The 13971-nt window shown below is 37.0% G+C and overlaps 1 protein-coding gene across 11 annotated transcripts in view; it reads right to left on the bottom strand.

The window, feature by feature from the left end:
- LOC136825759 (uncharacterized) overlaps positions 1–11801 on the bottom strand; it is a 49017-nt gene extending 37216 nt beyond the window's left edge. For 2 of the 11 annotated variants that reach the window (XM_067082591.1, XM_067082598.1), the window contains exon 1: positions 9337–9389. The gene's annotated coding sequence lies outside the window, so the exon portion shown is untranslated. Of the gene's footprint in view, positions 1–1225; positions 1325–8593; positions 8698–9306; positions 9390–11206 lie in introns of those variants that run through there. The other 9 variants (XM_067082595.1, XM_067082596.1, XM_067082601.1 and 6 more) reach the window with 8 other exon arrangements.
- Positions 11802–13971: the final 2170 nt, after the last annotated feature.

Genomic DNA, 13971 nt, shown 5'->3' with positions numbered 1-13971 from the left:
TCCTTCAATACGAAACTGCTCATTTTCGTCCTTGGAGCCTGTGCCTGTGAAGTTACAGGGTATCTGTGCTATTTGTTTCGTTGAGTAAAAGCATCCTTATTCTATAGATGTGGCACAGTGCCATCAGGCGAAGTACCAGAGGCATTTTATCCACTCTGCAGTGTACTTTAAAACTGTGAAATAGTCTCCCTGCCAGTGGTATACTGATGACGCTCCAAGTTTAGTAGAGGGAATGTATTGTGTGACCTTGAAGAAACACACAAGCGTTCAGTACACACTCACACACACACTCACATTATATATATATGTATATATATATATATATATATATATATATATATATATATATATATATATATATATATATACACACACACACACATACATATATATATATATATATATACCGTGATTTTATTCTGTGGCTTGCAAGGCAATGTAACAGCCTATTAAGGAAAGCGTCCACATTATATAAATAATAATATTAATAAAAGCACCGTATTAGGGAGACCTCTTAACACATGAAAAGAATATTGAATCTCTGGTCCACCACATTCTTGAGTAACTGGTTCATCCTCATCACCACGATACAACCTTACTACAAACTTTACTGAGACACTTATAATAGTCTTGTGAAGTTACCAACAGAACATGGTAATCTCTCGTGCAACTTTCCTTGCTACACAATGAAACGTAAATGTGCAGCCTTACATTTTTCCTGTGTGTAAAATCCACGAATGCAGGCAGTCAAGTCCACATTTAGACTGTGTGATCCAGCCACTCTTACTAACGAAAAAAAGAGTTTGTACCCCAGTCGGAGTTTCGGGGAGTTATGTAACGTCCCTAAGGCTCGTCTTGCAGCTCTCGACCCTCTATTATATTAACGTGGCTACTCACAACTGATAGTATGTGTAGGCTATACTAGTACACATATACACACAATACACCGCAACAATCTTTAGATGAGACGAGCTGTTGTGCATCAACACACATAAAAACCTCTTCATCAGTGTAACAATACTTTGAGTCATAATGCCGGCTAGTCATAACGTAACCTCTGTATAAACACCGTTCGTTTTAGTAGTACGTTCATTTTTTCTTTCAGTGCTTGGTAGCTTTTCTAATTTGCTTCCTCAGGCCTGGGCAAGTAGCCTGTCCCGTATAGGCCTTATCAGAACATTAAATATAATCCATAAAACCACAACATAATATAGACATCACAAACCAACAATGCCTATGTTTATCAAGCGTCGCCTTGTTCACAGGTGAACCCACGAGACTGAACCGAACTGATGCACCTTGTCGGCAAGTGTTAGGCATATATAGTCCACAAGTGTTTCCGTCCAGAACGAGCTGCGATGACGCACGTCCGCTGTCTTCTTCTATTATCTCTCGCTAATTGCCGAAACATCACAGCTCTTTAGGAAACAAGACTCCCATAGATTTACGAAAAGGAAGCGACTGGTTTTCCTATTGCCGGATTTCGATTGAATTATACGGGCGACTTTCTTCGATCTACGGAAAGTTGCGTTGTCTACTGCTATAATTTTTGCGTCATACCGAACGGCGTTGTGTAATAGTATACCGAACTGGCTTGAAAAAAAAAGTTTCCCGGTTTCTCCAAATTTGTCAAATCACGAGGTTCAATAGGAAAAATACGTCGATGAGCCTATTTTCAAGTTCAGTCAGGTACACTATTGTACATTATCTCCCTGTCTATTAAAAATAATACCTGATATCAAATTCAATAGAAAAAAATTACCTGATATCAAATTCAGCAGAAAATAACACCTGATACCGAATTCTACAGAAAAAATAAGACCCAATACCAAATTCTACAAAAAAAAAAAAAATCATACCTGATACCAAATTCACCAGAAATAAATAATACTTGATATCAAATTGTGTAAAAAAAATTATCCCTGATATCAAATTCACCACAAATAAATAATACTTGATATCAAATTCTATATAAAAAAATTATACCTGATATCAAATTCAACAACAAGAAAAAATACCTGATATCAAAATCAACAGGAAATATAATACCTGATATCAAATTCAACAAAAGAAATAAAATATCTGATGTCAAACTCAACAGAAAAATTATATGTTCGTTTTTACCCCCACCTCCCAAAAAAAAAGCAGACAAATATAAGACCTTGTGTAGACGGGTATCTCAGCAGAAACCTTTATTCCTCACGTACGAGTAGCGAGAATTCTCTTCTTAAAAAACAGAAAAATTGCTTTTCCTCGATCCTTTTTGCCATGAATCACTAACGGTCAGTGGTCTGAAAAACGGGAAGACTACTTTTTCTGAAGTGGAAAAAACGGGAACTTTTTAATATCACGGCTAAGGAACCCAGCCATAAAAAAATCTACTTTGTCACTACTTCCTTGTCAGAAAGTGTACAAGGAAGAAAAAATGATCAAGGCAGCTGCAACAAACTTTTGTTATAGGCTAAACCCGTCACTAACGAATAGCTCCACAGAGCACACTGCTCACGCCGTGAGCTTACCTTGGTGATCTCAGAATAAGGTCAAATATGCTAGTTCTTACTGTCCCTTTTCCAAACCAATGACCTTCACATTCGATGGCCTTGGCATGAAAAAAAAAAAAGATCTACGGGAGCTGTCATGGGCTGTGCAGTCAGTCTTCCCTTTAAGGTGAAACTATCACCTTGCAAAATAAATCTGGACAACTTGAGGAGAGGTGATTCCTACCGAGATATTTTGGAAAGGAATGGAATATGGAATTCTGGCCAATGGCCAATCGCTGGGACCTATGAGATCATTCTGAGCTGAAAGGAAAACTGAGAGTAGATAGGTTTTAAAGGTTTAACAAGAGGAAAACCTCTCAGCTGCACTATGAAACAATTGTTAGGAGAAGGTGGATAGTAGATGGAAGAAAGAGAATATGAATAGAGGTACAGTAAAGGGAGTGCAAGAGGTTGTAGCTAGGGTGCCTAAGGAACGCTGCAAAGAACCTCAAGTAATGCCTACAGTGCATCGCATGAGGTGCACAGACGGCACTACCTCCCTACGGGAGCCGAGACATTCGGAATCCTCTGCTGCCGGATAAATGCGTTAACAACTGCGCCTTTTCTTTCTTTCAGGGGTCCCCTAACCCTTATCCATACAGCAAATGCCTGAACACGACTTGCACAGAAAGTCAGAGTTGTAATTCTCAGAGCAGAAAGCAAATAAACCCAATTAGTATAAGATGCTCTAGTAATAATACCAAAAATTCATCTCCCCATTCCCAGAGGCAAAAATGAGAAAAGGTATCAAAAGACATTAGCCATGATGGAAGTCAATGAGACAGCACATTAAGGGGATATAAGGTAAATAAACAAGATTGTTTTCATGGTAACAAATCTCTCAAATTTCTCTCGATATCCACCAAAGATAATTATCTGAAGATTCGACTAAATTTTCATTAAAATCCGTAGAGCCCTTCATCGCAATGTGCGACATGTCCAGTATTAAAAAAAAAAAAAAAAAAAAAAAAAAAAAAGTGAATATAGGAACCAGGAAAAAACAGAAATCGTTTGGGAATTCCTCGGCTATGAAGTTGAGTAAAAGGAAACTGGCCAATGAACCATTCAATCTGGCGATTCTATCTGCACCCAAGGTGTGAGGTGGTCGCTTGATAGGTGCCACGTAGTTGTATAAATAGGAAAACAATAGTGTGTGGTCAAAATACATAATCACATCACCGTGATGTTATAGAGGGCATACATATACGTTGGTGGGTTGGAGCACTACGATCTATGGTCTTACGCTAATCGTATTGACAGAAATTGTGGGGAGAGTGAAAGGAAAACATTATAAGATCAGTGTTGAACTATATAATTCCAAACAACATATCGTTGAACTTTTCCTAAAAATACACTAAAAGACAAATGTATCAAGCAAGAGCATCTAACTGAGAAAGACTGATAACATAGGCTAGTGGATGTTAGCTTCACAATCACCTTTTAAACAAAAGGTGTTGTTGTCCCCTCCACTTGGGCGAAGTAACACATGCCAAACATTCGCGCCACGACGCTGATATAAAACTCCTGAGCTCCACGATTGCAACACTTGGGTACCTCCGCAGGTGTGTCATCATTGACGGTTAGGCAATTAACTGTGTAATTGCGTCAAATGTTAGGAAGGTGGATCTCATCTTGAGTGAACATACTTTTTGAATGATAGGAGTCTGTACATTTCAACGCAAAAACTGTAACTAACGCCTAGACTAAAATATGTAGTACTAGTAAAGATGTAATGGAAATATATATATATATATATATATATATATATATATATATATATATATATATATATATATATATATATCCCTAGAATGGGTAATGTCAGGAATCACCTTCAGGTCTTCAGCACGTGTTTATATGGTGAAGTTGCTAGGCCCACGCCCTGTCCCATAGAGGTTCGAGGGGTTTAAATGCCAGTCTCACCTGTCTTTGGGAGGTCAGCCATTCAAATACTGAACAAGAAACGTAGCTTAACTTTGATAATTATATGTGTGTATGTGTATGTATATATATATATATATATATATATATATATATATATATATATATATATATATATATATATACAGAGAGAGAGAGAGAGAGAGAGAATTAGGTGTTCCGAAATTCTCATACTACTGTCATATTTGAAAGTATGGGTACACTAATACATAACATAATATACAAATACGCAAACATTTCAATTAACACATAGTAAGAGAGATATACATATATAGCAAACAACTTGTTTAGCTTGCTTGAATAATAACAAATAAAACAACAATAACAGATCCAAATTCCAATCAAAGACGTTAATAAGTAAATTTACTTAAGTGCCCTTCAACAAGATGCACTCGCAAGAAGTGCAAGCAGAATCTAGGCAGAGAATACCTCGGAAGGATTACTGACACTCGGAATGTCAAAGGTCATTCATACAAGCACACAGGAGCGTACATTCTCAAGCACCGACTGAACTATCTTTCCTTTCACTTCAAATTCTATTGTGGAAATATGATAAACATCGATATATAATAAAAAAAAATAAAAACAAAAGCCAGTGACTTGTTCATTGCCACGCTGCACAAAAACTTCACGAGAAGGAAGTCAGCGTTGGGTAAGTTAAAAAAATTCTTTTATCCTGTACTGAGCTTGCGATGACAATTACATGTTTCAGTCAGTCAATCAATTACTTTCTTCCTCGAGCTTTCCAAGTATCATGGACCTCCCTTCTTTTAATATATATATATATATATATATATATATATATATATATATATATATATATATATCATATATATATCATATCATATATATATATCACATATATATATATATATATATATATATATATATATATATATATATATATATATATATATATATATATTATTGCCTCGTTATTTCAGATTCACAAGCCTACCTTCCTTATTTTTTTTTTTACCTTATATGACTGAGCGTTCATGACTATCCTATAAATTGCGCTAATCTACTGTATACTAAACATGCCATTTTCTAAATAACAGGACAAACTACGCTAATTCTGGTCCATCCAGCAGAATTCGACCACCTGCGAACAGCCAGGACTCGAACTCAGTACAGCCCGCTAGTGAGGCGAGTATCATGAACACTAGCAAAAAAAGAAGTGTGTAAATCAGGGAATGAAGCAATAACATGTTGACGTTGCTGGGATAATTGTGTCTTTAGCAAACAAGGCTTGAGAGAGAGAGAGAGAGAGAGAGAGAGAGAGAGAGAGAGAGAGAGAGTACCACAGGAGAAAGGATGCCCTTGTGCTTTTTGGGTACATTACTTAGAAAGAATACGCGAAAACACTTAGATGAAAACGGGGAATAATTCCAGAATCTTTGGAGAAAGGAAAAGAACTCTTTAGAAAGTGCTGGGAAGACGGCGGGGCAGAGGTGAGGGACCGGAAGGGTATCTATGCCCAAGGAGCACAAGTGCATGAAAGATAAAAGTGGCGTTGTGTGTAGGGAAGGGGACTGTGGGCTGAGAAATCTTTCGAGTGTATGAAGAGGACAGTGAGAACTTTTTCCGTAAAGATGCTCATAACAACTTCAAATTGTAAATAATATACGGAGGCACTGAGTCATCTTCGTTACACCAAGCCACCTTTTAGAGACAACGATATACATGCGCACACATATGTATATATATACATAAATATATATGTATATAAACAGTACATATAGGCTACATATATACATACTTATATGTGTGTATAACTGAATCACGAAAATATGGAACGTGATGAATATATGAATAAAGACAAAATCCACGAAGGAAAGAGACACAGTGGAGTGCTGCAAGGCCTTTCGACTTATAGTCCTTTACTTAGCAGAGTCTGCAAAGTAAAGGACTATAAGTTGAAAGGCCTTGCACCACTCCACTGTTTCTCTTTCCTTCGTGGATTTTGTCTTTATTTATGAGTGTATATATGTATATACGTATGTGTATGTATATATACATATATATTATATACACACACACAAATGGGCTAGCATTACATCACGTAACACATGAAAAACAGGGGCGCATTATCCATCGCTTCAGGAGAAGTGCGCATCCCAAAGAGACAGCGTCACCTTGACAACCAAGGCAAACCGCTCAGTCTTCCAGCTAAAGAAATGTCTGATGGAAAAGGGGGTTCTGCACGAGGTGCTTTAAATCAAAGCGGAGAGAATAAAGAAAACAATAATAAAACAACTAAAATAGAAGCAACAGGCAAGTGTTTCCATTATACATACCGTTTATTTATTATTTTTCCTGTTTACATTTATCGGCTTAGGCGTTGGCGCGACGTCCTGTTGTAATATATCCCTGTTTACTAATCTAACTGATCTCTAAACTTCATCATATAATAAGAGAGACGTGAGCATATATATATATATATATATATATATATATATATATATATATATATATATATATATATATATATATATATATATATATATATATATATATAGCCTATAAAAATGATCAGCGGAGTCAAGGACCAGACGAAACGAAAATATGTGTTGACAGCACACACCATGAAACAATCTGCCTGCATTCACTTTTCCGAAGAACATGACCAAGCTTATCGTTATCAGCTTTCTGAAGGATTTTCTTCAAGTGATGTTGTAGTCTCGATAAAATCTCTTCACGCCTTTCCTTATCTTTTAAACAGCCGGCACACTTGAGCCAAACTGATAAGGCGGATAAGGGAAGTCGAGAATGAATGTACAATAACTTCTGGTAGTCGTTGTGTATGCATGTATGTGTGTACGTATGTATGTATGTATATATGTGTTTCAATATACGACAAAATGTTTACTATAAAACAACAAACTGTCGTGAATACTTTAAGAATGTTAACAGGAGACATTATTATTATTATTATTATTATTATTATTATTATTATTATTATTATAGGTCTAACTGCAACTCTGTTGAAAACGCAAATGCTACAAGCCCTAATAAGGAGAGCAGTCCATGGAGAAAAAAGACAATGGGAAATAAAAAATAGTCTATGAAAAAGAAATAAAAGGGATACTAACTAGTACACTATGAAACGAGACCTCCCAGTCCTGAAAAAAAAAAAAAACCTTTGCACCGATTCTGACGACTTCGGTCATGTGCATACATAATTTCAGGTAACTTGTGTACCTCATTCGCTGCCAGGCTTTAGAAATCTCTTCTTTCTCACGTTCTCCCCGACTCTTACAACATTCTCTCCTTTAACCGGGTCTATTGTTTCCCTGAAAGTTAAAACCCAGTTGGTTTTTTACTTCCGCTTTCTGTCTCTGAACTAGACAAGAATACTGGGTTGTTCATCCCACCAGCCTACAAATTCAAGTATAGAAGGAAACATCATATCCGTCTCTGATCTAATTCCCGAATGAAGACCGGTTAAGAAGAAAGTCAAGAAATATCTAGAAATCGAAGGCAGCTGTTATAATTATCAATTTGGCCTAGATCATCTCTTTCAGTTTTCTGTGAGGCTGTAATGCAATCATGGGTACAATTACTTTATCCTATAACAGGATAGTATAGGAATCATAACAAAACTTTATATTAACTTCAGAAGCCCACAATGACTTGGTTTGATAGTTTTTAAACTGCAAGTGAGTTAGCCTTGGAACATACCGATTTAGGTCATCAATATTCAATTATGCGAATCAGATTTTCTCTCCTTGGCAGTGAAAGCTGTTTAAACACCTTTGTGAAGCTTGTAAATAACCGGTATTCACTGTATTTTTTTTTATTATCTGAACTAAATAATGCACTTCTACTTTCTAAACCTGTGAGATCTGCAATGTGATTTGATTAAATACTCCATAAAAATTACCAACTAATCTGGTACTGGAACTGCAACAGGACACACCACTGACTCAGCATACCGAACACATTCGTGATACAGCCATTGCAATGGTAAGACTGACTGAACTACTGATCCACAGGACCAGGTTTCAGTGAATCAGTCCACTGGCGCATTCATTGATCCTACTGGAGTCTGCACAGAGGACAGCTAGCAGCAGGTAGCAAAAATATTTAATACCACTAGTTCACCCTACCCAGATATTTGTACAAGTCTCAAGACAGCGATTGCTATCCTTTATATAAACTTTCAGCAACTGGTGGAAAACAACAACGCACTTCAATAGCATGAAATAGCACTGAAAATGATAAGCTGGCAACAGAGTGACACACATGGCTATTACGAATGATGGTACCCGTGTAGTAAACGATGACGTAGCGGTGACGCAAGAGAACGACGCGACCCCGTTACTGAGAATCTATGATAAGCACCCTCTTAACATTCCACTCGACGACAAAATGTTATCTGTTGATTATCGCTCAAATATCTTTGAACTATGAAGCACACCTAACCTGTTATACAATGAAATATAAACATTAAAAACCGCAACGTTTCTCTGAAAAATGTGGGTTTGGCAAGCATGGGGCAAAACACCTTTCTCCCACCCGTCCAACACTCGCACATAATCCCCCCCCAACATCATTGTTGCTCAGGAAACATCCGACTTCACTTTCTGTTCTCAACAATGGGCGTTCTGATTTAACATATTCCTTATCTAGCACACCCACTGCGATTTCACATGCAGCGCTGTTAAAAAAAATTGGGGAAGGTTTCCAACTTTATATAAAAAACACACTTTTGCCACATCACAAGTGAATGATTCAGTTCTCGTCTGTGTGAATTAAACCCAATTAGAACTGACATGCAAAAGATCTGCATGACCACAACGTTACTGAAAGTGTTAATTACACTGCAGAGCCTAACACCGGAGTCACTGACTGTACTACCACTAGACGGATGCAGCCGAATTGGACGAGAGTGACGGAGAGACTGAACCCACGTATTTATAGCTTGCCTGGTGCAGTTCCACCGCGCCAAATCCGAATTCTCGGGTTTTCGTTTTTTATAAATACATGGTCCATTGGCAGGCAATAAAAATGTTAAGTTTATCACCATAAATGCTACGTTATTCCATCTTGTTTTCATCTAGATTACGCCAGAAGAAAAAAATATGAAAGTGAAATAGATGCATGACCAAGCTTCTCATTTGCATGAGCAAACTGCATTTTGAGACAATTATGAAGAGCAGTAGGGTAATATTATTTATAAGTTATGAAAATTGCAAGACACGATACTGATGAGGGATTAGTTATGCCACAATAAACAAAAGTAACAGAGGAAACACTGGGATTACCAAGGTTTCATTCTCATAAATTATTCCACTTACATCACCTCCATACTTACAACGCTGCAGTGGCAATAAGGCTATATTGAGCTATGTGGGTATAGGGGAGGGCAACTTCACCTAACATTTATACCAACGTTCCACATCCTGATAATGTATCCTTTACTTTTATTCTTTGACCCACAAACTGCAGTTCCTCTAATCGCCACAGTTGAGATATTCCCTTCAGCTTCTTGATACCAAACTTCAGTGCTTATTTTTTCTGGTAAAATGCTGCATAGACAGGGTAGAAATTTTCCATGAAATTTAAAGATAAATTTGGTCATTTTTATAGCTGATACAATACATTAAACAATAAGATTATATGTCTTCTTTTAAAGCATATTTTCATTGTTGTTGGGAAAAAAAACTGCTGTAAGAGAAATTTATGACTATGTTGGAACTACAGTTCCTCTGAGTACTATTTTTGAAAATTGCTCACAGTCCAGTTACGATCCAATGTACTACGATAGGTTAGGTATGGTTTGGATGCTTTGCTAGATATACCATCTAGTACACATTTCTGCAAAGATTGGCGGGGAGGGGGGAGGTTGCAGTTATCAGTGACACATTTTCACACACCTTTAGTTTCCTCTTGCTATAAACGATTCATGTGTGTAATCAGCAATTATTTACACGCATGAACCATAAATATGCAACCCATTTCTCTGATGATAATGATGGAAGACAGATGATGGTTTGGACAAGCCATTTGTGCAACCTTTGGCGAATTGTATGTGACAATCAGATGAACTCCTTGGTGTACAAGTATAGCTAGAAGACCTGGACCTACTTGGATGAGAACTATGAGATGGAAGATAGAGAGGAGTGGAGATTTGTGGAAGACAAAGCACAGTGAAGACGAGAGGCAGAATTTCACAAAGCCCTTTACATCACGCACTGTTGGACATGATGGCGACTTCCCTATTGTTTTTACTCTTTTGTTCATATTTTACCGTTCTTGTCGGCGAATTTCATTGCCTTCCTGTTTTCCCAAATCCAAAACCTCGTTTCTTACAACAACCCGATTCCACACCTAACCTAATGTTAGATATGGGGGTAGGCGAAACATAAAAAACAGTGGTTTGCAATAACAATTGCAATTTTAAACATCGTAAAACGCGTGTGAAAAAAAGACATTTTGTTGACGCAAATAAGACTCCAAAAACAATCAAAATAATAAAGTAAACGTGGAATTATAGGCCTATGGATTCCTTCCTAAACAGGGCATTCAGTCAGTGATGTGTCGGATATTATTGGCCTCTGAAAGGGAAACATCAACGATTACTTCCAATTTCACACAGAATGCTAGCTGTGAGGTAGCTGGTTGCCTTACAATTTACAAGTAACAGATTACGTCTTTATTCCTGTCACTTGAGAAAAATAATAAAAGCATCAAGTGAACACAAGTTAAAATCCACTTACCCAATCTATAAGTTGATAACTGGACCTCCCTCTTTTGGTTGAAGTTGCTTTAATCCAACAAGCTGTCTCAAGAAAATTCTAAAAACAATTTAACAGAACGTCTGGCACAACGATCACTCAAGTAAAGTCTAACTTCAACTGAAGTCTGAATCGCCGACGAGCATACACTAACCACTTAAACTTGTGCGTGACTAATCGCCCTGACATGTTCATTTAACGAGATGGTGTTATACTGTACCATCAACTCTTCAATCTGGTCTGTCTGACAATAAACGAACAGTCTGTAACATGGTCGTCATAATGCGTTCGAGGCTTCAGCAGAGTTTGGGTGAACTGCAGTGACGACTTAAATACAGACCATACTCGCACAAAAAGTTTGACATCTGAGACGTTTACTGGCGTCTGGCATTTCGCGTATCCATCTGTCAGGCAACCAAGCTTCTTCTTCTTATACTTGGTGGGATACAGCTTGAATACGACCCAGTTTTGTCACTGAACAAAAAGCTTCCTTATCAGTCACGATAAATAACAGAAAAGAAATGGGATATATTTTGTATAAAATAATAGATGCAAACTGTAGTCTGCTCGATGTGATAGCATTCCTGTTGGTGTGCCAAGGCAAGAGCTCAGATTGGTGGTCTGCAACTTCGTCTTCTGAGGATACGGAAATAAATGAAGCGGTTTACTAGCATGGTTAAAATACTCGAGTTATTTCACCTATACACTAACCGAGAATCACCACAGGGAAGACAAGCTATCATTCATCGTGCGATTATAACAGCAATTGTAGTCGCCACATACAAGGTTGTCATATGAGCGAGAATTCCGGCATCTTTTGGCTAAGCTTTGTACTAAGTTGCAAGTATTAATCAAAGGGGAAAGGCAGTCGGTTTGGATGATTCAATAACTTTACATAAAAAAAATAATTCGTAACTTTCTAGACAATTACATGTGTTTTCCCCTTGTAGGATATCTTTCATTTGTGTTTTAGAAGATTAATGCATTTTAAATCATCCGTATAAGACAGTTTCCTACCTTCCTTCAGCTGCAAATCTATCATAAACTGTGTTAAGTTTTTGTTATATGTCATCAAACTGAAAGCAGTTCAACTTTGGCAGTTTAAATATTATATAAATTTGTTCGAATTAAAACAGTAAAACAAGATTTGGCACACCAGGTAACCTTCAAAGTCGCAAGTCTGTACTGTGTTGTACAGGACTATATTGCAAGTTTCCACGACCCTAAAACCGTATTTTTCGATAGGTTCTTCTTGTGGCTTAATATCCTAGTAAGTCTAGTTAATACCTCAACCATTTACCCTTTGTGATAATTTTTTTTCCGATAACTATCTTCATGCCTGCAGTCTTTAAAAATATATGGACCTTGATCCGTGTCTGCCGAATGATAAACGGCAGTTTTCAGCAATGTTTATTTTTTCCCCGTTTACATGTGATAGGATAAAAATCAGTTTGTCATGCAGACCTTACTTACTCGCCTGAATGATTATCAGTCAATATAAGAAACTGCTTCATTCATGAAAATCTCTTGGGTGCTCTACAAATGCTGTATTATTCCTGGCTAATAGAGGTACCCAACTCTATTCGAAGTGTTAATGAATGGCCACATGGAATTTTGGAGTACAAGTACCAAGAATTACCTCATCATCAACCAAGATCACTGATCTACTCTTTCAGGTTATAACTTCACTTTTGTGATAATAAGCTTACTGACCAAGCTCTAAAAACTCCGTACTCTTTTTCAGCAAGATTCCTGAAAAAGGGAAGAAAGTTACTTAACTTCCTCAGTTGGTAGAAGTTACAACTTCCAGTTTACTTCCAAATTATTTCTCATAATTCTCAGTAGCACTTATTTACATCAATTTCTTCTGAAAAGTCTGACTTGATATGTTTAAAAATGAGAGGGAAGACTGCATCTTCATAAACAATGCCAAATCTTAAGATATGAGCTCAATGACATATTGATCAAGTTAGATTCTCAAAATTTAACTTGTCCAGCCACACAAAATTCCTTTTATAAGAAACTGGATCTTGAAAGAAAGCCGCTAAATCTCTTGAGTTAATCAAATGTGTCCAGCTCACATAAAGGACACAATTCCCTGAAATAAATGCTATTGTTTAAAACATATACCTGTATGCACTTTTTTTAAATATTCAAGACATGCGAAATTGCAGACAAATATTGTAAATCAATACATCGGGTACTATTCATTATAGTACACCAGCCCAAATGAATTTTGAAAAGAATAAAAATGTGAATAATTAATGTGCTGCCGAAAAGCAATTTTGGGATATCAACCCTTTCGAAAGTAGAAAGTCCTAAGCACAAAAGAGGCTGAATTATATAACAGGTCTACCTATCTGAATAAGTCTACCTATCTGAACAGCTTAAGGGCAACACAGGATCTCTGGATCTTGATTACATGGAGTTGGGGATTTCTGTGATTGCAGAAACAAGGTACTCAACTGTTAATAGAATGTACGAAAAAAAAACTGGATATAAAATAAAATTTCACTTTACCCTGGTACAGGATTGCCACTGCATTCAATTATAAGCAGCAGTAAGATTTATGATTATCATTAGTAGAAAAAATGGCTGGATGATTTACACTCTGGTCAAGTAGTCCATGGGGGTGACACCAACAGTTACTGTATTGCTTTGGGTGACACCAACCCTAATGATGCCAACACCATGAAATACAGTACTGTACTATGTGCGTAACTTTCTAAAGGACATCCTTTAAGTGT

The sequence above is a fragment of the Macrobrachium rosenbergii genome, chromosome 39 (genome assembly GCF_040412425.1).
Source record: "Macrobrachium rosenbergii isolate ZJJX-2024 chromosome 39, ASM4041242v1, whole genome shotgun sequence".
NCBI classification, from domain to species: domain Eukaryota; kingdom Metazoa; phylum Arthropoda; class Malacostraca; order Decapoda; family Palaemonidae; genus Macrobrachium; species Macrobrachium rosenbergii.
This window is presented reverse-complemented; position numbering and strand designations above follow the sequence as displayed.